The sequence below is a fragment of the Bos taurus genome, chromosome 16 (genome assembly GCF_002263795.3).
Source record: "Bos taurus isolate L1 Dominette 01449 registration number 42190680 breed Hereford chromosome 16, ARS-UCD2.0, whole genome shotgun sequence".
NCBI classification, from domain to species: domain Eukaryota; kingdom Metazoa; phylum Chordata; class Mammalia; order Artiodactyla; family Bovidae; genus Bos; species Bos taurus.
The window spans coordinates 55932154-55959154 of NC_037343.1; positions in this window are offsets into that span (position 1 = coordinate 55932154).

A 27001-nucleotide genomic window follows, 5' to 3' on the forward strand; every position below is an offset into this window, starting at 1 on the left:
TTGTTTGAGCACATTTATTGAAACAATTTCTATAGATTTACATTTTTACATATGTAAAAATTTCTCCTTTCCTCACTGTTATCTTGGTAACCGTGTTGCCATTAAATGACTATATGAGGGTGGCTCTACTTCTAGACTTCTTATTCTGTTTTATTTATTAGTCTATACTTGTATCAGTTTTACATTGTCTTGGATATTGTACTTTTACACTAGGTGTGGTAAAGGCTTCTCTTCTGTTACTTTTCCCCTAGCATTTCTACTCTTGCTTTCTAGCTGTTACAGTCATCCTAGTCATTCTCTTATTCTTCAAGCCAGTAAGTCTATAGTTTAATATCCAAGTTTTATCCTTCCATTGTGGCACCACTGGCACATGACCTCCAACAAAAGCCATAAAGAATGAGAATTTTACCCAGTGTCATCACCTTCTTCCAAGTTTATTCTCCCCTCCAGTTTCTTCCTCCTGCTTTTTGCTCAGTGCTTTCAGATAGTTGTTTTATACATTTTGTCTGTATATAGATTAAATTTGTTACGAGACAGAAGGTTGGTTCAATAACCTCCTCCATTATAGTAGTGCTGTTCAGTTTGTTTCTGAAAGTCAGTTTGAGCAGGCATCTGGCCAGGGAAGCAGTTACAGTGAGAGGTGGGACAAGGCGGTATGGTGCTAAAGAGAGGCAAGTTTCAAATGGAGGGAACAGATTTGGTTCAGCTCAGTTAGAGAAGGCTTAGACTAAACCCGAAGAGTGCTTGGAAGAACTCCAGGGGAAAGAACGTACTAGAACATTGTGTTTTTCAAACTGTGAATCATAAAATCGATTTAGTAGGTGGCCTCTGAAAAGTCATTTTTGTTGCTAACCTAATCCAAAGCCATAACACAATTAGAAAGTAAGATTGATACACTGCTGATATGTACTTTTATCCTCAGCTTTCCAGTTAGAGACTAGTTTGTGGGGTCTCAATGAATTCATCCCTCCTCTGGTGGACTTTGGACCCTTGTTTTATGTTGGACTTCTCTTGTAACACAAATGTGCATGTACATAGCAACACTTCTCAGTAACTGTTAAATATATAAAGATGGATCAAACATTTGTCAAAATTATGTCAGGGCTGATGAAGCATGATTGACTTTAGAAATCCCCAGTTTTAAGGAATCCTCAGCTTAGACTATCTTTTATGGGAAAGGGAAGCCTTGGTAATATATGTGACATGATATCTTATCAAGAAATCTCAGAGTTCCTTGTTCATGGAAAAAGAAGTAATGGAGAGCCATCAGGGATGCACTAAATAAGGATAGTATTAGAACCTCTCCCCTCTTTCTTTGTTAATTGTTCCTCTTCTTTTCTCTCTGTAATCCTTCTACACACACACACACACCCACCCCAACCCACCCCGATCCATAAGCTCTGGATAAAAGTACAAATAAGGACTCATAAATAAAACTATATAAATCAAAGAAAATTAAATAAGTAAAAGGATGGTAATCCATCTTTCAGTTTTTATAATTAGGCCAAGCTTGGGAAACTGGTTATAATGAAGAAAAGCTTCTTTAAAATTCATTAGGAAATGATTCGGTGATCTAATTTTTCTCTCATTAGATGAGGGCATGGTAATGTCATCATTGGCAGAAGGTTAAAAGATAACAACAGTTCTTCAAAAGGCACCATTAAAACAATAAAAAGGCAGACCATGCACTGGGAGAAAATATCGGTAATACATATGTCAGATAATGATTCTGTCAACAGAATGTATGAAGAGTTTTCATGAATCGACAGTGATAAGATAAGCAACTGAATTAAACAAATGAACAAGAACTCAAAGAGATATCCTCAAAAGAAGGTATATCAGTTGCCTAAAAACACATTATAATACATTCTGTGTCATTAGCCATCAGAGAGATTTAAGTCAAAAGCACAGGAATTAATAAAAGGAAAAAGACTGGCAATATAAAGTATTGACAAGAATGTGAGCAATGAGTACTCTTATATTTTGCTGATGTGGAGGCAATAACTGAACAATCACTTTGCAAAATAATCTGGCAATATCTTAGAAAGTTAAACATACACTTAGCATTTGAACCTTGAACCTCCACTCCTAGGTATTTACCCAAGGGAAATGAAAACCTATATACACAAAAGGCCTTGTGTATACAAACCGGTTTTACTTTGTACTAGCCCCAGTCTGGGGGGAAAAAACCCATATGTTCATCAGAGGGAGACTGGATAGACCAATTGTGGTATATTTATACAGTGGACTACTACTCAGTAGTGAAAGTGGATGACTTACTGATGCTTTCAACAACATTGAAGGCTCTCAGAAACATTATGCTGAGTGAAGGAAGTCAGACACAAAAGAGTATATATTAATCCATTTATATGAAATTCTTCTAAAATGCAAAGCTAATAATTGTGAAAAAAATCAGCTCACTGGTAGCCTAGGGTGGAGGTGGTTTGACTTCAGAGAGTCATGAGGGACATTCTAGAATGCTATAAATATTCTATAATGATGGAATTACATGAATGACTCAACTTATTTAAGGAACTGTGAAATTAAAAGGTATGCATTTCATTGAATATATGCTATATTTCAATAAAGATTTTTTAATCATAAAAAAGAATTCTAGTCCTTATACTCTGACTACCTTGGCATATGGGAGATATGATAACTGTTCCTGTTTATCTTTGATAATCATTGCCCTGGACAGAGAGCATTTTTATACTTATAAAATCACAGTGCATTGTATTATATTAAGTACATTAAATGGAGATGCCTTCACTAAAATGAAGTACCACAGATAGGTAGGATACATGGAATGGGGTACATGTCCAGGATTTAAACAGCACAATTGGGGTTGTTTGTATTTTAAAAATAAATGGGGGAGCACCTGAATTATTTTTTTGTTGTTGTGCTAAACCAGGGGTCAGTAAACTGTAGCTATAGCCCACAGTGTCTACCTTTGTACTACCCTGGAATCATAAATGGTTTTTATATTGTAAAGGGTTATATGAGAAAAGAAAAACAATGTACAACAGATATGTATGTGTCCCTCAAAGTCAGAGAACATGTAGTGGCTAGAAAGGGTGATCTGAGGGGGGAGTCTATTAGGTTATGATACCTGTACTACAAGGTTCCCCCATATAGTGCATTAGTGGGTGATTTTGGGGGACCCCCCGGGGGGGGACGGCGTAGGCGAAGATCAGGAAACAATTGCTTAATTAAACGTTAATTAAGGATATAAAGAGTAATAGAATGAGGATAGCTCAGTAAAATTCAGTGAAGAAAAGAGGCTGAAATAAGGATAGCTCAGTGAGGAAATTTAGTGGAGAAAAGCGGTTGAAATAAGGATAGCTCAGTAGGAAAATTCACTGAAGAAAAGAGACTGAATAAAATTCCAAAGCAGGGAATTAATGTCACCTACGAAGGCCGCAGGCGTCCTCCCGTTCTCCCGAAGGAGAGGAGACACTAAGGCCTCCCCGGTCGGATCTTAGAAGCCCAGGCAAAATTAGTAGGCTTGACAAGCTTCCCTGCCTCAGAGGAAAAATTCAGCTAGAAGGTGAAAGAAAGAACGACATGGGGACACCAAATTCCGGTGAACAAAAGGAGATACTTTATTTTCCAAAGCAGTTTTATACCTTAAGTTGTGCATAGAGGATAATGGGGGAAGGGGTAGAGGCATGCAAAGACAGCAGTTCCTGATCCTTATCGAAGTCAGGCTTTCAAACTTATCATATGCAAAAGTTTAGGTGATTTACATCATCTTCTGGCCAGGAAGCCTGTTAACATTTTAAGAAACTTATTTTTCTCTAAAGGTGATTATTCTAAAGTCAGGCGCCAGCCTCCAAAAAGCATTGGAGAAAGTTGCATTCCTATAGGGCAAAGGTGAGGTGGGCTCAATCAAGAAAAGAATTAACTCAAGGGTCCAAGGTTACAAACATTGAGGCAACTGCTTACATTTCTATACACCCATTATATCAATCAATACACTGCCAAGGACACAGTAGGTAAGGGATATGGAGACTTAGCAGCAAACATTGGCCCAACAAGTGAAAAACCCTTCACCAATACAATTTCTAATCAATCTTTTAACTACTCAAAGGAATCTGTGTTTAGACAGTTTAGAACATCTCCTGCCTCTCACAGTTGGGAGGCTCTGAACAATCACATGTTGCCGGAAAAAACCTATTCAGGCAGGCTAGAGGACTTCCAAAGGAGTTTGTATGTTGAAACACTGTCACACCCAAGAATTATTAACTGGAGCTGTAAGCTAACTCTTTTTTCAGAGAGAGGTAGTGGGGGACAGCCCCCCGTAAAGTCAGAGGTGTAGGTGACAGCACAAAGCAGAAAGTAGGCAGACTCTGGTTTTGGGGGTAGATTGCTCGAGAATTTCCAGGGAGACTCCTGAGGCTTGATCCCGCCTTTGCGTATGCCAAGCCTCCTTCCTCATGACCTTTGCCAGGGGCGGAGCTCGCTCCCCACATTAGTCTATTAGGTCATGGTATCTGTACTACAGGGCTCCCCCATATAGTACATTAGTGGGTGATTTTGGGGGAGAGTTTATTAGGTCATGGTATCTGTACTACAGGGCTCCCCCATATAGTACATTAGTGGGTGATTTTGGGGGGAGTCTATTAGGTTATGATATCTGTACTACAGGGTTTCCCCATATAGTGCATTAGTGGGTGATTTTGGGGGAGAGTCTATTAGGTTATGGTGTCTGTACTACAGGGCTCCCCATATAGTGCATTAGTGGGTGATTTGGGGGGGAGTCTATTAGGTTATGATATCTGTACTACAGGGTTTCCCCATATAGTGCATTAGTGGGTGATTTTGGGGGAGAGTCTATTAGGTCATGGTGTCTGTACTACAGGGCTCCCCCATGTAGTGCATTAGAATTCCCGCATCGACTGCAGAATCCTTCTACCCTCCTCCACCTTTTGCACTTGCCTCCCATAGTCTTGTCTGCCTGACCACAAACCATAATGGATCTTTAAAAATTAATTTAGGTGCTCTGAGCATCTTTTTATTCCAGATTCTAAAGATGAACCTGGGGATAATGGCCATCTAGAATTGCTTTAGGAAATGTGCAGCCTCTTTGAAGGATTCCACTGTGCTAATGGCTTGCACATTCAAGATGAGGGATCAGTGCAATTGTGGTGGACAGGCCAGGGATAAGAACAAGTGGCAGCTTGATGTGAACTAGCACTTAGGTTAAAATCTGTGAATGTTTATAATATTTCTTTCCTCTCATCTTTTTCTAGGCCTACTCTGTCTATGACGAAGACATTGGGTACTGTCAAGGACAGTCTTTTCTTGCTGCTGTATTGCTGCTGCATGTAAGTAATTTTCCATGTGATAAATGGCACGGTACTGCCAAATTCATTTTATTTTCTGCTTTTTTTTTTCCCCTCCCTTCCTATTCTCCATTTACTTGATGGAGATTATACATGGCATATCTTTTTAAACCTGTACTTTTGGTGAGAAAATAAGAGATCTGATGTCAAGAACAGGAAAGTTAGTTTCTCAATAGAATTAATTTTGCGGGCTGGTAGGGAATACATTGCCTATTTGGAGTTATTTTTAACTAGAACCCACTAGGATTGAGGAAGTCCATGTATCTGCCCAAATGTGAGCAGGACCAGGAGCATCATGAAGGAATGTGACAAGGAAGTCTTTTACCTCTTCTGTGATTTATTTTTGTACATTCTCTTTCCTCTTAGTCACCTTCATTTGACAGAACATTTATTGAGGATCAGTTGTCAGTACTGGGCTAAGACGTGGGATTACAAATATGAATAATTTATTGTTTGTGTTCTCAAAGGCCTTATGGGCTGGAATTGGGGCACAGGTAATGTAGGCACATACCTATTATTTTAACTCTCTCTCTGTATCTGCATTGTTTTTGTGATGGTCACTGTAGAAGACTTACGGTGTGCTAGGTGAAAGCAATGCAGAGAGTAAGAGGAGAGCGGAGAGTTTTCAGGAAGGACTTTCTAGAGGAGGTGGTAGCTTTGCCAAGACATAAATGAGGCTGGGGGGCGGAGACAAGATGGATAAGAGAAGGAGTAGAGATTGCTACGTGAGCAAATGTATGGCAAAACAAAGGGCACAATATATTAAAAGGAACAGTGAATGACAGTTTCTGTATCATTGCTGTAGAAGGTGTATGGAGAGAAAGAGATGTGAGATGAAAATGGTCACATGGGCAGGGAAAAAATTATAAAGACTTCTTAAGATGAAGAAATGTAGGCTTTATAGAGGCTTTGTTCTGTACCTAATGAGGAGCCACAATCAGTTTGAAGCAAGGGAATGACAACCAGATGTTCATTTTACATATATTCGTATATCCACATAGAGGATGGAACTGAAAAGAAGCATGTAATAGCAGAGATACCCGTTAGGAAATATCAGTCTAAATGAAAGATATTGAGACTTAGAGAAAAAGAAAGAATGAAACATTTTTCTGGAGGCAAAATTGGTAGGTTTCATGGATGGATTGACAAAGGAAAAGTCAAAAGTAGCATGTCTTGTTTCATCGCTTAAGCAACTGGGTAAATTATGGTATTTTGAGCTGAGGTAGAAAACACGTCCATTGAGAATGAATGGAAGAAAAACGGTTAGGAGTTGATGATTAATTTAGTTTTAAATTTGGAAAGGGAGGGTATTTGAGGGCCATCTGAGTAGCTGTCCAGCAGCCAGCTGTATACTGGAGACTGACTCTGGGGAGAAATCAAAGCTGAAATGATGAGAGTGGATCAGATCATTTCAGAAAAATAAGTAGAAGAAGAAAAACAGAATAGAACCCAGGAATGCCAATTATTTAAAGCGCTGATGAGGAAGAGGGATCTTTGAAGAGTTTCTTGATTTTCACCAGAGAAGCAGCATTGTATAATGTCAGATGCAGCAAAGAGAACCAAGTTTAAAACAAAAGGATTTTTTTTTTACGGTTTGCATTCTGAAAATGAAGAACAATTATAGTAGATTCATGGTCCTAATTCTGATCATTTGACTTTAATGAAAAAAATAACATACTGTTGTTCTATTGTGATTATTCACTCTAACTTTGATTTCAATTTCTTTCTCTGTGGTTATCATCTATTTATGGTCTTTTGATATTCTCTTACTGTCCTTTTTTTGTCATTTCCACACACGCAAACCACATTCTTGAGATTTCCTGTGATAATCAAGTACTTTATAGTCATAAATTCTTGGGCCCTTAGTTCTGTCACGCGAGTATATGTTCCTCGGCTCTTTGTCTCGTCACAACAAAGATTTGGAGTAACGGACATTAAAGCCCTCTCGGTGTGTCACAGTTCTCAGGTCTTAGATAGACTGTGTTATAGCTCTCAGGTCTCGAATGGACCATGTTATAGCTCTTAGACAAATCAGTGTTACAGCTTAGTGTTACAGCTCTATTTTATTTAGAAGATAGCAGGAAAATCCATCTTTGAGGTGTGAGGGCAGATCGATCCAAAGACACGAGGAGAAGAGTGCCCCAGCGCGCAGGAGAGAGAGAGAGAGAGCGCGCGCTAGCTTTGGCTCTTCTATTTATGTTTATCTCTCCCTGGCCTGTCCTATGTAAATTGGGCCAGCCAGGAGTGTTGTTTGTTTTACCTGAGGTCCTCACTCTGGTCCTCGGACCTTCTTTTGTTTTATTTTCGTGGGCTTTTCTCTTCCTTGTCTTTTAGCCACCGCCATTTTGGACTCCTTTTCCCTATTCTACCTACTAATGCCACCTAGTAGATCTAGAATAGTCAGGTCCCTACACAAGGGGCTGGAGACTGTAAGCAGTGATGGGTGTTTTACCAAGGTTCAAAACCATCATTTTTCTAAAAGGAGCTTTCATGATCACTCGGATGAGAAGCTGATGTTCAGGCCACAGATAGTGAAGCTTTGTCTTCTACAAAGTAATCTTTGAATATGTCACAGTTTAGCATTTTAGACCTGTAGCCCTGTGAAACACATTATATCTATTAAACCTCAATGAGAAGAATATCACTTTAGAAAATCTGTTCTGAGACTTAACAGAACTTTAGTTAACTGTAAGTTCATGTTTACTTGGACACATTTTCTCCCTGAAAAAAAGAGAGTGATTCAAATAGCTAAGAAACTCAAATAACCCAGATTTTTTTTTTTTTTTTTTTTACATATCTACTCTTCTATTATAAGGGTCATGGAAAGTCAGCTATTGTAAACATATTCAACAAAATTGCCTCCAAAGTGTTTCACAAGATGAATAGAAATGTAGTCTAGTTTCTACACTTTCTACTTTAATAGAAGTACACAGTTGTTGTCATTGCTTATAAAAATAACTGGAAATATAGAAATGCCTTCAGAATCCTGGAGGAAAGATAAACTGATAATCAATGTTAGTGAAAAACAGATTAGATTGTAATTTTATTGAAAATATATGTGGTAATTCTACTAATTAGCATATTTCATTGACAGACCAATATATCCATTAACCAATTTGAATAAGAGAAGCTAACTATAATTTTTTCTTGTTTGTATTTCATGTTGTCCCCATGGTTTAAATAGGTAGAAGAATACAGTCTAGCTTAAACAATTCATCAAATACACTATCTTGGATTCCAGGGAGATATGTTATTAGGGCCTTACTGACTAATTTTTTATCAGTTACATAAGCAATGGCTTCTTTTTCCTGCCAGATAGCCTTTGGCAGCTCCATATTAATCACTGTCAGAAGCGGCTTCTTTCTGGGATGCTGTCTTCCTCCCATGGTCATTTATATTTCACGTTCACTGCCTAAGAGGAAAGAAAGACCAAAATGAAAGTAGGTTTAAGAACAAAAATTTAGAATTTTAAAGTTTTTCCATGTATGAATAGTTTTAAGAAATAAATATCTTTTCCTGGTGCTTGGAAATTTTCAGATGCTTTGATAATATTCTTTGTAACTTGCAGTAAAGCACTGGAAGAATTAAATGTTTATCGCATAGATGCTGTTACATCCATTGATGGAATTATAAGAAATTTATCATTTATAATTCAAAAAAGCTGTTACAGCACAGATTGCTTGTAATCATTATAGTGTTTGCCTTTAAATTTAAATATGCAATAATTATCACTAATATCATTATATTATTAGTATAATAAATAATATCTTTTTGTATATTCATTTATTCTAAATACTATATAAAGTATTTTGCATAATTTTTAACACCAATATATTTCTCTCACAAATTTATTTTCAAGCAGCTTTAAAGTTTTTTTTAATCAAACATATACTTTTTTAGACTTTCAGAAGATTATGTTCCTTTTTAAGGTTAAATACTCTAATATCAGCGTGTATGGAAGCTTTCCAACTGCAAAAAAGAATTATTTGGGGGTAAGCCAGAATGTTTAAATGTATTGCATTTTTTCAAAAACTGTAACTAGGCACAACTCCTTTGGAAACCAGGTTTGCTTTATCTAATAAAGATATGCATACCAGTCAATTCCACTCTGTTATATATACTTTAGTCAAATTTAAGAACCTGTACACTAGTGGCTTAGTTGGTAAAGAATCTGCCTGCATTGTGGGAGACCTGGGTTTGATCCCTAGGTTGGGAAGATCCCCTGGAGAAGAAAATGCCTACCCACTCAAGTATTCTTGCCTGGAGAATTCCATGGACAGAGGAGCCTGGCGGGACACAGTCCATGAGGTTGCAAAGAGTAGGACACAACAGAGTAATTAACACTTTCACTACTTTTACACTAGAATCATGTTTTAAAATAGGATCATAATTACAGTTTATACTACAGGATCAGTGTTTATAATGATCACACAACTCAAATGCCCATTATTATAATGTCTAAGAGTCTAATATTACAATTGTAATTAGATATCAAAATGGATAAATTGTGGTATATTCGTATCGTGGGACACTATACAGCAATGAAAGGAATGTTTTGCACTACATGCCTGCATGCATGCTAAGTCACTTCAGTCATGTCTTACTCTTTGTGACCCCATGGGCTGTAGCCCACCAGGCTTTTCTTCCCATGGGATTCTCCAGGCAAGAATACCAGGGTGGGTTGCTCTGCCCTCCTCCGGGGGATCTTTTGACCCAGAGATCAAACCTGCATCTCTTACATCTCCTACATTGGCAGACTCTTTATCATTAGCACCATCTGGGAAATTCCTATACTACATGGGCTATTGTGAATGAATCATACAAGCATAAAGTTTAGTAAGAAAGCACATTATTGGTATCATTTGGTATGATTCCATTTAGTATAATTCAATAATGACAAAAGTAAACTCTGTTTTCTTAGGATGCTATGTAGATGGAAAATACAGATAATACCAATGAAGTCAATACAGTTAAAGTCAGGATCATGACCTTCCAGGAGAAACTGGGAGTCATGACTGGGAGGGGACACGTAGGGATCTTCAGGAGTAAACAGTATTCTAGCTCCTAACCTGTTTATATTCCTTAATCATTTATTCTATAAAGTATAATCTTAACTTTTATGTATTTTTCTGTGTGCTACATTTAAAAATAATATAAGATTTTAAAAATTACAAATAAGTTTCGGGTAAGATTTAACCAATGAACTTAAGAAATGAGAAGCAGAGCTACTTCTTAGTTTTCCTGAACATAAAGATTCTACAAAGTCCGAGGTAACCAAACAGAGGCTTCCTAGTGTCTTTATATGCTTATATAAGTAAACTATTTGTGCCATGATATTATTTAGGAATCTTTCTGCTACATGTGACAACATGAACTCAAAGTAGTTTAAATTTAAAAGGAAATGTATTGGCTCACATAACTGGGAAGTCCAGAGCAGAGATGATTTTGATATGCTTGATATTCCAGAGTTCATATTTTGTTATCAGAAATCTGCATCTCTGTATCTCTGTTGTGCTTAGAGTTTATTGCCTTAACTTATAAAGGCAGGGCACAAAGTAGGCAGTTTGCAAGTTGGCCTGGCTTCATACTTTTCAGTTTTACAGCTTCATTTAGAAGGCATCATGTTTATCTTTTGCTATAGCTTCTGCACTTAAAACAAACAAGCAAGCAAAAACCCTGGAGGATTCTGGCTGGCCTGCCCTTGGGGGTCTGCCATTCTTGAGTTGGTTATTGAGGTCAGGAAGTTCAAGTGTTCTGATAGGCCTGGCCTAGGTCTTAAGTTCACCTCTGTGCTGGTAATGATCTGGATCAACTCTTCCTGAAAAATGAAATGGTGTTCCTGTAAGAAAGGAGCTTTTGACATCTGATGATAGGAAGGTAGAATACTAGACAGATATATCCCATTATCTTACAGTGATTCTTTGATATAAGAGTTTGAGTTTATTTTTAATAAGGCCTTCTTTACTTCCAAATCACCTTTTCCTTATAAACCTAAGAGATTTTTCCTGTTCTCTGTTAATTTTTGCATCAGTGCTTCAAGAGTCATTCCTCAGCATCTTCTCCCTGTGTCCTGTAAATACAATCAAGGCATTTTGCCTTAAGAAAAAAAATCCTCTTTTGATCCTCCCATTTAGCTCTCTCAGATTTCTTTGTCCTTTCAAAGCCGAATTCCTTCAAAGGATTATAAAAACCACAGCTATGAATTTAAATTGTGGGTTAATACCTTTCAAGTTACATGACCTTGGGGAAGTTCCCTGAGATTGAAGAATCAGTTTCTTCATTTATAATATAAAGTGAAAATAATATTATCATCGTCCTGGGTTTCTATGAATGTTGAATACCATGCATTACAAGTGTAGTTTTATTTTGTATCTGGCGTAAAAGGAGTATAGCCATGGGGTTAAGTCCAGACTTTATGTAATAGATGTATGCTGCTGCTAAGTCGATTCAGTCGTGTCCGACTCGGTGTGACCCCATAGACGGCAGCCTACCAGGCCCCCTGTCCCTGGGATTCTCCAGGCAAGAACACTGGAGTGGCTGGCCATTTCCTTCTCCAATGCATGAAAGTGAAAAGTGAAAGTGAAGGCACTCAGTCATGTCTGACTCTGTGCGACCCCATAGACAGCAGCCCACCAGGCTCGCCCATCCATGGGATTTTCCAGGCAAGAATAGTGGAGTGGGGTGCCATTGCCTTCTCCAATAGATGTATAGTTATTGGCAAATCACTTAACTTCCTTGAACCTCGCTAGTCTAATATTTAAAATGTGGAACTTATACCTACTTTTGTGAGGTTTAATGGGGTCATGAATGAATGAATGTAACAATGCTGTTCTTTCTAAAACTAATAATTATTTGCCCAGCCAGTTTTCTTTTGGACCCTAGTTTATATCGAGCACGCAAAGCAAACTAATAGGTGGAACAGCATGTTTTAAGACTTACAAATAGCCATTAAATTTAAATGTATTTGGCATGTATTTGATTTAAAGGAAAATAAACACTCAGAAGTTTTCATCTATTTGCTTTTCAACTTGTAAACAGAAAATGAAAACTCATTAATTTATGATTGTCAGAATAGTCTCTAACATTCACCTTTGTTGAAGAAAACAAAAAAATCAGTGGAATATTCATTAACTTCATGGGAAAAAGGTAGATTGACTACAAAAAGACATGAAAACACATAATGTGAAATAAAAACTTAGTTTTATCCTAAACAGTTATTTAAGATTTTCAACATACAATTTTACTTCAAAAAAATCTTGATGTATGTCACTTCAGGTGAGTCTTAAAGACTTTTGAAATACGTAGCGCGCTTTGTTTTGTGGTTGATCGCAGAGAGAAGCAGGAGTTCCTAGGTGGCACAGTGATAAAGAATCGCCTGCCAGTGCAGGAGACACAAGTGACATGAGTTGGATCCCTGGGTTGGGAAGATCCTCTGAGTAGGAAATGGCAACCCACTCCAGTATTCTTGCCTGGAGAATTCCAGGGACAGAGGAGCCTGGTGGACTGTACAGTCCATGGGGTCACAGAGAGTCGGACATAACTGAGCACATAGAGAGAAGCAGTGAAGCTTAAAGACTGGCTCCATTCAGTGATAACCTCTATTAGTACAGATGGCACATCATTATCAGCATTTGTTAATAAACAGTGATTATGTCATGCTTGATTCTCAGATTGTGCACATGAGGCAGGTATTTAGTTTGGTATTTCATAGAGCTGTGGATGACATTGTGATATCTTAAACATTTTGATATAAGCTTTTAATATTTATCTTATCATTTCCTCAGTAAAGCAATATTGTTTCCATGACAAAGCTCCTGTACACAGCAAAGATGGGTATTCACTACTAGAGACACACTGTGCTCCAAATTCTAATATCTGATTTTAAAATATATTATTCAATGATTTATTTTTATTTTAAGTTAGACAAATCAACTACATATCAATGATAAATTAGATTGTCTAGTTCAGTGAAATCACTGTAATAAGTTAAATGCTTCACTGGTGGCTTAGCAGTAAAGGATCCACATGCAAAGCAGGAGATGCAGGTTCGATCCCTGGGTCAGGAAGATTCCCTGGAGAAGGAAATGGCAACCCACTCCAGTATTCTTGCCTGGAAAATCCTATGGACAGAGGAGCTTAGCAGGCTGCAGTTCATGGGGTCGCAAAGGAGTCTGACACAACTTAGCAACTAAACGACAACAACAGTAAGTTAAAGAGTCATTTTAATGCTTTTTTAAAAACAGATGCCCCAATGCTACTTAGTGGGGGAACCCACTCTTACAGTAAAATGAAGTTTGCTAGTGCAGCTCCAGATTGATTTTCAGATCTTGACTGATTTTTAAAATGAAACGTGATATAAGCTAAATGGCTTCCCTGGTGGCTCAGGGGATAAAGTGTCTGCCTACAATGCGGGAGACCCGGCTTTGATCACTGGGTCAGGAAGATCCTCTGGAGAAGGAAATGGCAAACCACTCTAGTACTCTTGCCTGGAATATCCCATGGACTGAGAAGCCGGGTAGGCTATAGTCCATGGGGTCATAAAGAGTCGGACATGACTGAGCGACTTCACTTTCATAAGCTAAATAGCCAATACAAAATACAGATAATACAAAAATTTCTTACATTTATCATTTACTATAATATTGAAATCCAGTACTAATATAGTTACATTTGGGACGGGCGGTCATGGTGGAGAGATTTGACAGAATGTGGTCCACTGGAGAAGGGAATGGCAAACCACTTCAGTATTCTTGCCTTGAGAACCCCATGAACAGTATGAAAAGGCAAAATGATAGGATACTGAAAGAGAAACTCCCCAGGTCAGAAGGTGCCCAATATGCTACTGGAGATCAATGGAGAAATAACTCCAGAAACAATGAAGGGATGGAGCCAAAGCAAAAACAATACCCAGCTGTGGATGTGACTGGTGATAGAAGCAAGGTCCGATGCTGTAAAGAGCAGTATTTCATAGGAACCTGGAATGTCAGGTCCATGAATCAAGGCAAATTGGAAGTGGTCAAACAAGAGATGGCAAGAGTGAATGTCGACATTCTAGGAATCAGCGAACTGAAATGGACTGGAATGGGTGAATTTAACTCAGATGACCATTATATCTACTACTGCGGGCAGGAATCCCTCAGAAGAAATGGAGTAGCCATCATGGTCAACAAAAGAGTCCGAAATGCAGTACTTGGATGCAATCTCAAAAACGACAGAATGATATCTGTTCATTTCCAAGGCAAACCATTCAATATCACAGTAATCCAAGTCTGTGCCCCAACCAGTAACGCTGAAGAAGCTGAAGTTGAACGGTCCTATGAAGACCTACAAGACCTTTTAGAACTAACACCCGAAAAAGATGTCCTTTTCATTATAGGGGACTGGAATGCAAAAGTAGGAAGTCAAGAAACACCTGGAGTAACAGGCAAATTTGGCCTTGGAATATGGAATGAAGCAGGGCAAAGGTAATAGAGTTTTGCCAAGAAAATGCACTGGTCATAACAAACACCCTCTTCTAACAACACAAGAGAAGACTCTATATATGGACATCACCAGATGGTCAACACCGAAATCAGATTGATTATATTCTTTGCAGCCAAAGATGGAGAAGCTCTATACAGTCATCAAAAACAAGAGCAGGAGCTGACTGTAGCTCAGACCATGAACTCCTTCTTGCCAAATTCAGACTTAAATTAAAGAAAGTAGGGAAAACCGCTAAACCATTCATGTATGACCTAAATCAAATCCCTTATGATTATACAGTGGAAGTGAGAAATAGATTTAAGGGCCTAGATCTGATAAATAGAGTGCCTGATGAACTATGGATTGAGGTTCATGACATTGTAGAGGAGACAGGGATCAAGACCATTCCCATAGAAAAGAAATGCAAAAAAGCAAAATGGCTGTCTGGGGAGGCCTTACAAATAGCGGTGAAAAGAAGAGAAGTGAAAAGCAAAGGAGAAAAGGAAAGATATAAACATCTGAATGCAGAGTTCCAAAGAATAGCAAGAAGAGATAAGAAAGCCTTCTTCAGCGATCAGTGCAAAGAAATAGAGGAAAACAACAGAATGGGAAAGACTAGGGATCTCTTCAAGAAAATCAGAGATACCAAAGGAACATTTCATGCAAAGATGAGCTCAATAAAGGACAGAAATGGTATGGACCTAACAGAAGCAGAAGATATTAAGAAGAGATGGCAAGAATACACAGAAGAACTGTACAAAAAAGATCTTCATGACCCAGATAATCACGATGGTGTGATCCAGTGATCACACCTAGAGCCAGACATCCTGGAATGTGAAGTCAAGTGGGCCTTAGAAAGCATCACTACGAACAAAGCTAGTGGAGGTGATGGAATTCCAGTTGAGCTATTCCAAATCCTGAAAGATGATGCTGTGAAAGTGCTGCACTCAATATGCCAGCAAATTTGGAAAACTCAGCAGTGGCCATAGGACTGGAAAAGGTCAGTTTTCATTTCAATCCCAAAGAAAGGCAATGCCAAAGAATGCTCAAACTACCGCACAGTTGCACTCATCTCACACGCTAGTAAAGTAGTGCTCAAAATTCTCCAAGCCAGGCTTCAGCAATATGTGAACCGTGAACTTCCTGATGTTCAAGCTGGTTTTAGAAAAGGCAGAGGAGCCAGAGATCAAATTGCCAACATCCGCTGGATCATAGGAAACGCAAGAGAGTTCCAGAAAAGCATCTATTTCTGCTTTATTGACTATGCCAAAGCTTTTGACTGTGTGTATCACAATCAACTGTGGAAAATTCTGAAAGAGATGGGAATACCAGACCACCTGACCTGCCTCTTGAGAAATCTGTATGCAGGTCAGGAAGCAACAGTTAGAACTGGACATGGAACAACAGACTGGTTCCAAATAGGAAAAGGAGTTCATCAAGGCTGTATATTGTCACCCTGTTTATTTAACCTATATGCAGAGTGCATCATGAGAAACGCTGGACTGGAAGAAACACAAGCTGGAATCAAGATTGCTGGGAGAAATATCAATAACCTCAGATATGCAGATGACATCACCCTTATGGCAGAAAGTGAAGAGGAACTCAAAAGCCTCTTGATGAAAGTGAAAGTAGAGAATGAAAAAGTTGGCTTAAAGCTCAACATTCAGAAAACGAAGATCATGGCATCTGGTCCCACCACTTCATGGGAAATAGATGGGGAAACAGTGGAAACAGTGTCAGACTTTATTTTTCAGGGCTCCAAAATCACTACAGATGGTGACTGCAGCCATGAAATTAAAAGACGCTTACTCCTTGGGAGGAAAGTTATGACCAACCTAGATAGCATATTCAAAAGCAGAGACATTACTTTGCCAACAAAGGTTCGTCTAGTCAAGGCTATGGTTTTTCCTGTGGTCATGTATGGATGTGAGAGTTGGACTGTGAAGAAGGCTGAGCACTGAAGAATTGATGCTTTTGAACTGTGGTGTTGGAGAAGACTCTTGAGAGTCCCTTGGATTGCAAGGAGATCCAACCAGTCCATTCTGAAGGAGATCAGCCCTGGGATTTCTTTGGAAGGAATGATGCTGAAGCTGAAACTCCAGTACTTTGGCCACCTCATGAGAAGAGTTGACTCATTGGAAAAGACTGTGATGCTGGGAGGGATTGGGGGCAGGAGGAGAAGGGGACGACAGTGGATGAGCTGGCTGGATGGCATCACTGACTCGATGGACGTGAGTCTGGGTGAACTCTGGGAGTTGGTGATGGACAGGGAGGGCTGGCGTGCTGCGATTCATGGGGTTGCAAAGGGTTGGACACAACTGAGCCACTGATCTGATCTGATCTGATCTGCTTCGACTTTTACACTGATCCTTTTCTACATTTTTGCTGACTTTTACCTTCACAGTTGCCAACTGATTGCCCTGTGTGAGTGACATGCCTTCATTGATAAAGGCAGATTTATTCAGTTTTATTAAAATTATCTTAAATAAATATCAACTACTTGGGATTTATTTAGCTCTCTGTGCTAAGAGCTTTGGGGGATACAAAGTTATAGCAGTACCCAGCAGTTTAGTGAGTGAAAGTGAAAGTCGCTCAGTCGTGTCCAACTCTTTGTGACCCCATGGACTATACAGTCCTTGGAATTCTCCAGGTCAGAATACTGGAGTGAGTAGCCGTTTCCTTCTCCAGGGGATCTTCCCAACCTAGGAATGGAATCTAGGTCTCCCGAATTGCAGGTGGATTCTTTACCAGCTGACCCACAAGGGGAGCCCCTCTTGCTCATCATGGGATATAAATATGCATACCTGAGGGCACGTGCAGGTTTTTACATTCGCAAGGGGCTGAGTGCACAATAATAGTGGTTAATTTTCATGTGTCACTTATATATCGGGGAAGGTCTAAGAGCTATACATCGATCTCATTCAGTCCTCAGAACGAAGTAGATGGTCACGATCCCTGCTTTACAGAAGAGGAATTTGACACCTGGGGAGGTAGCATGCCCAAGGTCACAACTAGGATTGGTATTTGAACCTAAGTCATCTGAATCCAGCAGTTAGTAGGGGCATAGAAATTACTACATGCCACAAAGAGCTTTGGAATTAAGACGAAGTTAGAAATGATCTCATCAGCTAAAGTGAATAACAGAGATTTTATGTTCCAAGTGCCATATATGATCAGCCTTAAAAGAAAGTAACATTTCAAAGACACAGTTGTGCTGTATAATAAACCCCAACCCAGACATTACCCTGAGCTTGTGTGCCTTAATTCCTAGGGGAGCCTGGACACTGTAGGCTCTCACTGTTTTTGTAATAAAAAGGGTGAGGAACAGAAAGGGGGCATTCTTTTCATGGATCATTCTTCCCAGTGATACATAAGAAGTGCTCTTATTTATATGAAAAGAAACACATTTTGCCACTTCCTTTGTGAGAGCATATATTTCTGGAAACCATTTTAACAGTAGAAAGCACTTTAGTAGTAATTTCCTTTCTATTGATTTAATCTCTTTTAGCTTCATATACCTTTATCCAGATTATTCAAGAGACCTCTGCCTCTATTTTCTCAACTTTTAAAAAAACTACTCTCTAAAACCTGTAGTAGCTTTCAGTTGCTGCCAAATTATAAAGACGTTTTGGTTACTCTTGCCTGGAAAATCCCATGGACGGAGGAGCCTGGTGGGCTGCAGTCCATGGGGTCGCGAAGAGTCGGACATGACTGAGCGACTTCACTTTCACTTTTCACTTCCATGCATTGGAGAAGGAAATGGCAACCCACTCCAGTGTTCTTGCCTGGAGAATCCCAGGGACAGGGGGCCTGGTGGGCTGCCGTCTATGGGGTCACACAGAGTTGGACACGAATGAAGTGACTTAACCTTAACCTAACCTAGCTTTATACCTTTATACCTTACCTCTACAATGGGAGTAGTAAATATCTCCTGCATAGTAAGACTGATGAGTGAGTTAAATGAGATTATACATATTAAAAAAAATAAAGAAAATAAATTTACTTTTGTAATTTTACCTGGATAAAAAGTTTTACCCATTTCATTTTAATTCTTGTGTGTACCTACCTATAAAAGCACTATGATAGTTGTTGATGTGTAAGACAAAGTTTCTGTGTTCAAGGAGGGAAAGACCCCTCCTTGGTCCCCTACCGCATGCCTATGTTGTCCCTCACATACATCTCCTTTATTCTTGCATGCATGCTAGGTTGCTTCAGTCGTGTCTGACTCTATGCAGTCTTATGGACTGTAGTCTGCTAGGCTCCTCTGTCCGTGCAATTCTCCATGCAAGAATACTGGAGTGGGTTGCCATACCCTCCTCCAGGGGATCTTCCACACCTAGGGATCAAACCTATGTTTCTTGTGTCTCCTGAATTGGCAGGAACGTTCCTTACCACTAGCTTTATCCTTACAGCATCCCAAAGTGAGAACCCAAGGTGGAAATCCAGCTCCCCCAGTGTTGCAAGATGCTTTCTAGGAGGGCTACTTTGCTCTACCTAATAGAGATCACTAGGGGAATTGGCAGGGCTTGACCAGAAGAAATCAGATAGTGACAGAGAAGAGGGTCTTTGCAGCCCACATTACTGCTTTCAGTGGCATTCAATGAGATTTCCCAGCCCATAGCTCTGTCCATGTGTAGAGCCAAGCCAGTGACCTCATCTGGTCAGAGATACTGGTTGGCAGTCTGTTTGATGTAGATCACCAGTCAATGAGCTATACTGGCCATGAAGCTTGTTCTACTGCTCTGGCCAGGCAGGGAAGCAAATTCACAGGCCCCATATAATTGCTGGTTTAGGCTCCAGTCCTGATCGTCTAGGAAGTTTGGCCAGAGAAACAGAGCAAGCTGCCGATTGCATCTTACAGCCCTGCTCAGAGAGAGAGCGAAGTCAGCAACCTCGCCCAACTGTTGGGCACAGCCTGTCCCACTGTATAAACAGGAAGCCCGAAGGGTCATTCTGGGCAGCCTCAAAGCCCAGCCTTCAGTACCATCAAGCTATGGAGCCCAGCCAGTCTAACCACTGGTGCCACCCTGCCAAGCAGTCTGTGACCGTGCCCATCCAGAGGCGATTGCAAAGCCCAGCTAGTGGCCATTTTGACCATGGTGCACAGCCAGCAGCCCCACCCAAAGAAGAGGTTTATCCAGACTTATTGTAAGTCTGTTTAGTCTCTCAGCAGAAACACTGGAGGCCAAGGAAGTGTGAGATGATATATTCAACATAGTGAAAGAAAAAAATATCAACCAAGAATACTAGGCTTGGCAAAGCTGAACTTTGTAAATGAAATAGAGATAAATGTGTTCCTCAACAAACAAAAGCGGAGTGAGTTCCGCATCACTAGTCCTGCCTTTCAGAAAAATTAATGGGCATCATCAAGCTGAAATAAAGGGATGCTGATTTAACATCATAAAAACATGAATTGTAAAATTCACTTGTAATGATAAATACCCTGAATATCCGTTGAAAGGACTGATGCTGAAGCTCAAGCTCCAATACTTTGGCCACCTGATACAAAGAGCCGACTCACTGGAAAATACCCTGATGCTGGGAAAGATTGAAGGCAAAAGGAGGAGAGGGTGGGAGAGAATGAGATAGTTAGATAGCATCACCGACTCAGTGGACATGAATTTGAGCAAACTCTGGGAGATAGTGAAGGACAAGGAAGTATGGCGTGCTGCAGTCCATGGGGTCACAGAGTCGGACATAACTTAGTGACTGAGCAACAACAATGATTAATACATAGTCAGAGTCAGATTCTCTAATGTATACTGGTAGAAGATAATTCACTTACAGCTCTTTTTAAAAAGTATAAAACAAATACCATAACTATAGTAATTTTTATCACATATTTTTAAAAAAGGATGTAAATTATGACATCAATAAAATGTGAAGTGAGAAGAAACAGTAAGTATGAAGTTTCTTTACGCTTTCAAAGTTAAGTTGTTATCAAGTTAAAATAGGATGTTATATTTTATATAAGGCTCATATTAACCATAAAGCAAAACCAACAGTAGATTCACAAAAGAGAATCAAAGCATGCTATTACAAAGAGTCAGCAAACACAAAGAAAGACTGCAAGAGCAGAAGCAAGAGTCAAAGAATTCACAAAGAGAAACACAGTTAACAAAATGTTAATAATGAATCCTTATCTATCAGTATTAATTTAAATGAAAATGGATAAATTATCCCAAAAGACATGGAGTGGCTGATTGGAAAAAGAAAAAAAAAAAGGCAGGATCCAATAATATGCTGCCCAAAGAGACTCACTTTAGCCTTAAGGATACACATAGACTGAGAGTGAAGGGATAGAATTAAAGTATTTTAAACAAATGGTAACCAAAAGAAAGTAGAGGTAGCTATGCTTATATCCTACAAAATAGACTTTAAGTTAAAAATGTTCAAAAGAGATAAGGATAAACAAAATTACATAGCTTTAGCTAAATTAATCAAGGGAACACAAATAAATGAGATTATTAAAAAAGAGGGGACATTACAACTGATACAACAGAAATATAAAGGATAACAAGAGACTACTTTGAAAAGCAATACACCAACAAATTGGATAGCCTAGGAAAAAAATGAATAAATTTCTAGCAATACACAAGACTCAAGAATAGAAAGTCTGAATAGATCAGCAGCAAGTAAGGAGACTGAATCAGGAATCAAAACTTCCTCAACAAAGAAAACCCCAGGACCAGATGATTTTAGCTGCATACCACCAAACATTAAAACCAAACATTTAAAGAATTAGTACGAATCCTTCTCAAACGCTTCCCAAAAAATTGGAGAGGAGAAAAAACTCTCAAATTCATTTTAAGAAGGCAAGTTTTACTTTAATATCAAAACCAGAGAAGGTTACTACAAGAAAACTATAAGCCAATATCCCTAATAAATACAGTTCAGAAATTCTCAACAATATACCAGCAAACGGAATTGAACAAAACATTAAAAGGATCATATACCATGTTCAAATGGGGATCATGGAAAAAGCAAGAGAGTTCCAGAAAAACATCTACTTCTGCTTTATTGACCATGCCAAAGCTTTAAACTATGTCTATCACAACAAACTCTGGAAAATTCTTAAAGAGATGGAAATACCAGACCGCCTGACCTGTGTCTTGCGAAATCTGTATGCAGGTCAGGAAGCAGCAGTTAGAACTGGACATGAAAAAACAGACTGGTTCTGAATAGGGAAAGGAGTATGTCAAGGCTGTGTATTGGTACCCTGCTTATTTAACTTACTGCAGAATACATCATGAGAAATGCTGGGCTGGATGAAGCACAAGCTGGAATCAAGATTGCTGGGAGAAATATCAATAACCTCAGATATGCAGGTGACACCACCCTTATGGCAGAAAGTGAAGAACTAAAGAGCCTCTTGATGAAAGTGAAAGAGGAGAGTGAAACAGTTGGCTTAAAACTCAACATTCAGGAAACTAAAATCATGGCATCTGGTCCCATCACTTTATGGCGAATCAGTGGGGAAACAATGGAAACAGTGACAGACTTTATTTTTGGGGGTTCCAAAATCACTGCAGATGGTGATTGCAGCCATGAAATTAAAAGACCCTTGCTCCTTGAAAGAAAATCTATGACCAACCTAGACAGCATATTAAAAAGCAGAGACATTACTTTGCCAACAAAGGTCCATCTAGTCAAAGCCTTGGTTTTTCCAGTAGTCATGTATGGATGTGAGAGTTGGACTATAAAGAAAGTTGAGTGTTGAAGAATTGATGCCTTTGAACTGTAGTGTTGAAGAAGACTCTTGAGGGTCCCTTGGACTACAAGGAGATCCAACTAGTCCATCCTAAAGGAAATGAGTCCTGAATATTCATTGGAAGGACTGATGCTGAAGCTGAAACTCCAGTACTTTGGCCATCTGATGTGAAGAACTGACTCATTAGAAAAGACCCTGATGCTGGGAAAGATTGAGGGCCAGAGGAGAAGGGGACGGCAGAGGATGAGATGGTTGGATGGCATCACCAACTGAATGGACATGAGTTTGAGTAAACTCTGGGAGTTGGTGATGGCCAGGGAGGTCTGGCGTGCTGCAGTCCATGGGTTCACAAAGAGTTGGATACGACTGAGCGACTGAACTGAACTGAACTGATGCAAGGATAGGTCAACAAATGGAAATCATAAAAGTTATGTGTCACATTAATAGAGTGAAAAATAAAAATCATATGATTATTTCAATAGGTGCAGGAAAGCATTTGACAAAATTCAACATCCGTTCATGAGAAGATCTCTCAACATAATGGATATAGAAGACATGTACCTAAACATAATGAAGGCTGTATGTGATAAGCCAACAGCTGACATCATACTCACTGGTGATAGGTTGAAAACTTTTCCTCTGGACATACAGGTGGCCATTCTGTACGTGAAAAGGTGCTCAACATTATTAATCGTTACGTATGTGTATGTGAAAATTGTTCAGTTGTGTCTGACTCTTTGCAACCCCATGGACTGTAGCCTACCAGCTTCCTCTGTCCATGGGATTTTTCCAGGCAAGAATGCTAGAATGAATTGCCATTTCCTTCTCCAGGGGATCTTCCCAACCCAGGGGTTAAACCCAGGTCTCCCACATTGCAGGCAGACTCTTTATGTTAATCATTAATGAAGTGCAAATCAAACCACAGTGCTAGCTATCATCAGAAACACAACAGTTAATAAGTGTTGGTGCGAATATGGAGAAAATGTTTCCCTTGTGCCCTGTGGGTGAGAATGGGAACTGGTTCAGGCCCTGTGGGAAACAGAAGAGAGGTTGCTCACAAAGTGAAAACTAGAACTAACATGTGATCCAGTGATTATACTTCTGAGTATTTATCCAAAGGAAACAAAGAAACAAACTCATAAAGATACCTTCATACCACATTCATTGCAGCATTAGTTACAATAATGAAGACATAGAGACAGAGATGAGATGGCTGGATGGCATCACCGACTCGAGGAACGTGAGTTTGAGTGAACTCCGGGAGTTAGTGATGGACAGGGAGGCCTGGCGTGCTGCGATTCATGGGGTCGCAAAGAGTCGGACATGACTGAGCGACTGAACTGAACTGAACTGAAGTGTCTACTGTGTGATGGGTAGATAAGAGAGACTATGGTATACACATAGAGTAGAACAGTATTCAGCCATAAAAAGGAAATCCTTTCATTATGACAATATGAATGAATCTTGAGGGCTTTATGCAAAGTGAAATAAGTCAGTCAGAGAACAACATGTTTGCTGTCACTTACATGCAGAAACTTTTTTTTAAAAAAGAGAAGTTACAAAAACAGAGTAGGTAGGTAGTTGCCAGGTGTGAGGGATGGAAGAAATGGGTGAGTATGGTAAAAGGGTATAAACTTCCAGTCACTAGGTTAATAAGTTCACGGGCTGTAAGGTACAGCATGGTAAATACAGTTAACAATATTACATATTTGAAAATTGCTCACCACAAAAAAACTCAAAAATTCTCACAATAAAAAACAAAAATAATATCTATGTGAGGTGATATGGATATAATTATACATACATTTATATATATGTAGAAATATATAAATCAGAAAAACCCATAATTTTGTGCATCTTAAACTTACACGCTCTTGTACATCAATTACATCTCAATAAAACTGGGGAAAATTTAATGATATAAACTTACATTATATAACATTAAAAACAGAAAAGTTGTAAATACTGGAAATGAATTAATAATTATTTTGCCATATTCTACTGTTGCTTAGACTCTTGAGTCTGTTTATTGTCTGTTTTGTCTGATGGAAATGACATGTAATGATGTGCTTCTCAATTCCAATTTATTTATATTTTCTATATTTGATGAGTTTTGGTAAAATCCAGCCATTGCTAATGCTAGGTTCCTATCTCCCAACTTATTATTAGAATTTTTAATATTTATTTACATTGCAAAATTTTAATTTATTGTTTTTCCTGCCATCATGAAGCCACTAGTGGCTACAAGTAATTATTGTTTATTATTTCCAAAATATATTTTTATCATGTATCTTATGTTTTACAGTATCATCAAATCTCATCTCAGCCTTCACTCCCTGTTGTTGACATTTTACTGACATATATTTCATGAACATGCATTGTCTTACCCTTCAAAAGCAAAATACCATTATAAGTCTACATGTGAACTTCCTTTTTTCTCTGTGGTGTAAATGTCCATGAGTATTTGTTGTTTAGCTATATTTTATACATTATTAGGTATTCTCATTTTTTACATCTTTGAGATTTTTATTAAATTTTGAGTGCATACCCTACTTTCTGCTTTAATAATGAATATATTAATTGAAGGGAGAGAAATACCAAGGGAAGCTTTAATTGAAGATGCTAAACAGATCCCATTTCATCTTTAAACTATAAAGAGAAGTTGAATTTCTACTTTCCAAAGGATTATACATATTTCCCATTACTTTCTTACTCATTTTGTTAGCGAGCCTTTTCTGTTTTCACAGGGATTCATTTTTAGTCAGTTTCATGATAAGGCAGTATCTGAGATTCCATAAGAGCTTATTATATCTGACCTTAGTCTTCACAGATAGTCAGTATTGATTCTACCCCAGCTGGACTGATATTTTATAGGTTTAGTCTATGACTTTCATGTGACCCATGAACTAACTGAAAATCAAAACCTTGACTGTATTGCTGAAGCTAGACCTGAAGGATACTAACTCCAAGGCTATCCACCTCCCAACAAATCCAGATTTTTTTTTTTAATAAAGGTTATTAAGGATTTCTCTTTTAGGGGTCAAGTTCAAAGTTGATATGTATGTGTGAGAGGGACAGTTACATGGGGAAGGTGGAGGAGAGAGAGGGGAAAGGGGGCCAAGAGATAAAAGACAGAGGTGCTTTCAGGGATAGAGGAAGAGAGAATGAGTATGGAATGAATGAATAAGAATGACCTTAAGCTCCATACCTAAAAGCACAGTAGAAATTTACGTCTCTTGTCATTTTTGTGAATAGTTTATTCTGATCTAGCTCATACTCAGCCATCCCTCTGTTTGCACTGTAACTGTAGTGGCATCTAACTCCTCTTTCCACACATCCAGCCTCCCCTACTCCAGAACTTCTGTGTCTATATCAAACTCAAGTTGACTTGCCTATTTCCTCGTCCTTTGGGACAACACTCTACTTTTGCCTCTATATCCAGGGCCTAGAACAGTGCATGATCTCATATGTTCAGAAATTGCATATATGGATGCTGAAGGGCATTTAAACATTTGCTTTAATGGTTGTACCACATTCAAGGAAATAAGATGAGATAGCAGATGGTAAAATATTCAACTAACCATCACTCAGAAAGAAGGAGAGATTAAGTGAATTAATTTCTCCAGGGCTGGTTACAGTTATCTTACTTGCAGCTTTTTTGTATAGCCATTTTAGAAGAGATCTGAGAGAAGACGAAGAGGCTTAGAATGTGGTAATAAGAGAAGTACTGTGACTGTATATGTGCACGTTAGTCTCAACTGAAGCTTCAGTGCAGAATTGATAAAGGGGTAGAAAATATAGTGTGCTTACCTTCCAGATAACTGCAAATAAACTGAAAGGTGTCTGCTGATTTGAACAGCTGGGGTCAAAGCCAAGCCCCCAACTCATAGATAAAAAAAGATATACGCAAATATTTAGAGAAGCAAAATGACAAGAGCTAACTGTAATTATTTAACTTTAGGAGATTTTAACTAACTCACATATTTCATGGTTTATAGTAGAAAACAGAAGTGGCCCATTTGTGTACGGGACTCCGATAAACAGTTCCATTTCTAAGTGGGTGAATAGAACCCTACTTGATTCAGTTATACAGGCAGGAAGTTAGTCTAACAGATGTGTCAGATACCATAAACAGCCAAGGTCAGACTTTGAAAGAAATGACATTTAAACTAAATGTTTACATAATAGGTACATCCTACAACCTCGAGTAAGGACAACTTTTTCTGTTTGCTTGGTACAGATTCTAGAATATTGAATATGTCCCTCTCTAAATTCTTTCAGCTTTATACTATAATTTAGAGATCTGTTCTTTTGATTTTAGACTTTATTCTCTGTTAAGATAAAAATATCTCTGGAAAGGTATATCAAATTTTGTCATTTAAATCTTAATGAAAGAAGCTCATAAGCTTCTGAAACAGCTGAAAAATGTTTTTTATAGAGAGAAAAATAAACAACATCAAGAAAATTCTGGGAGGACAATATC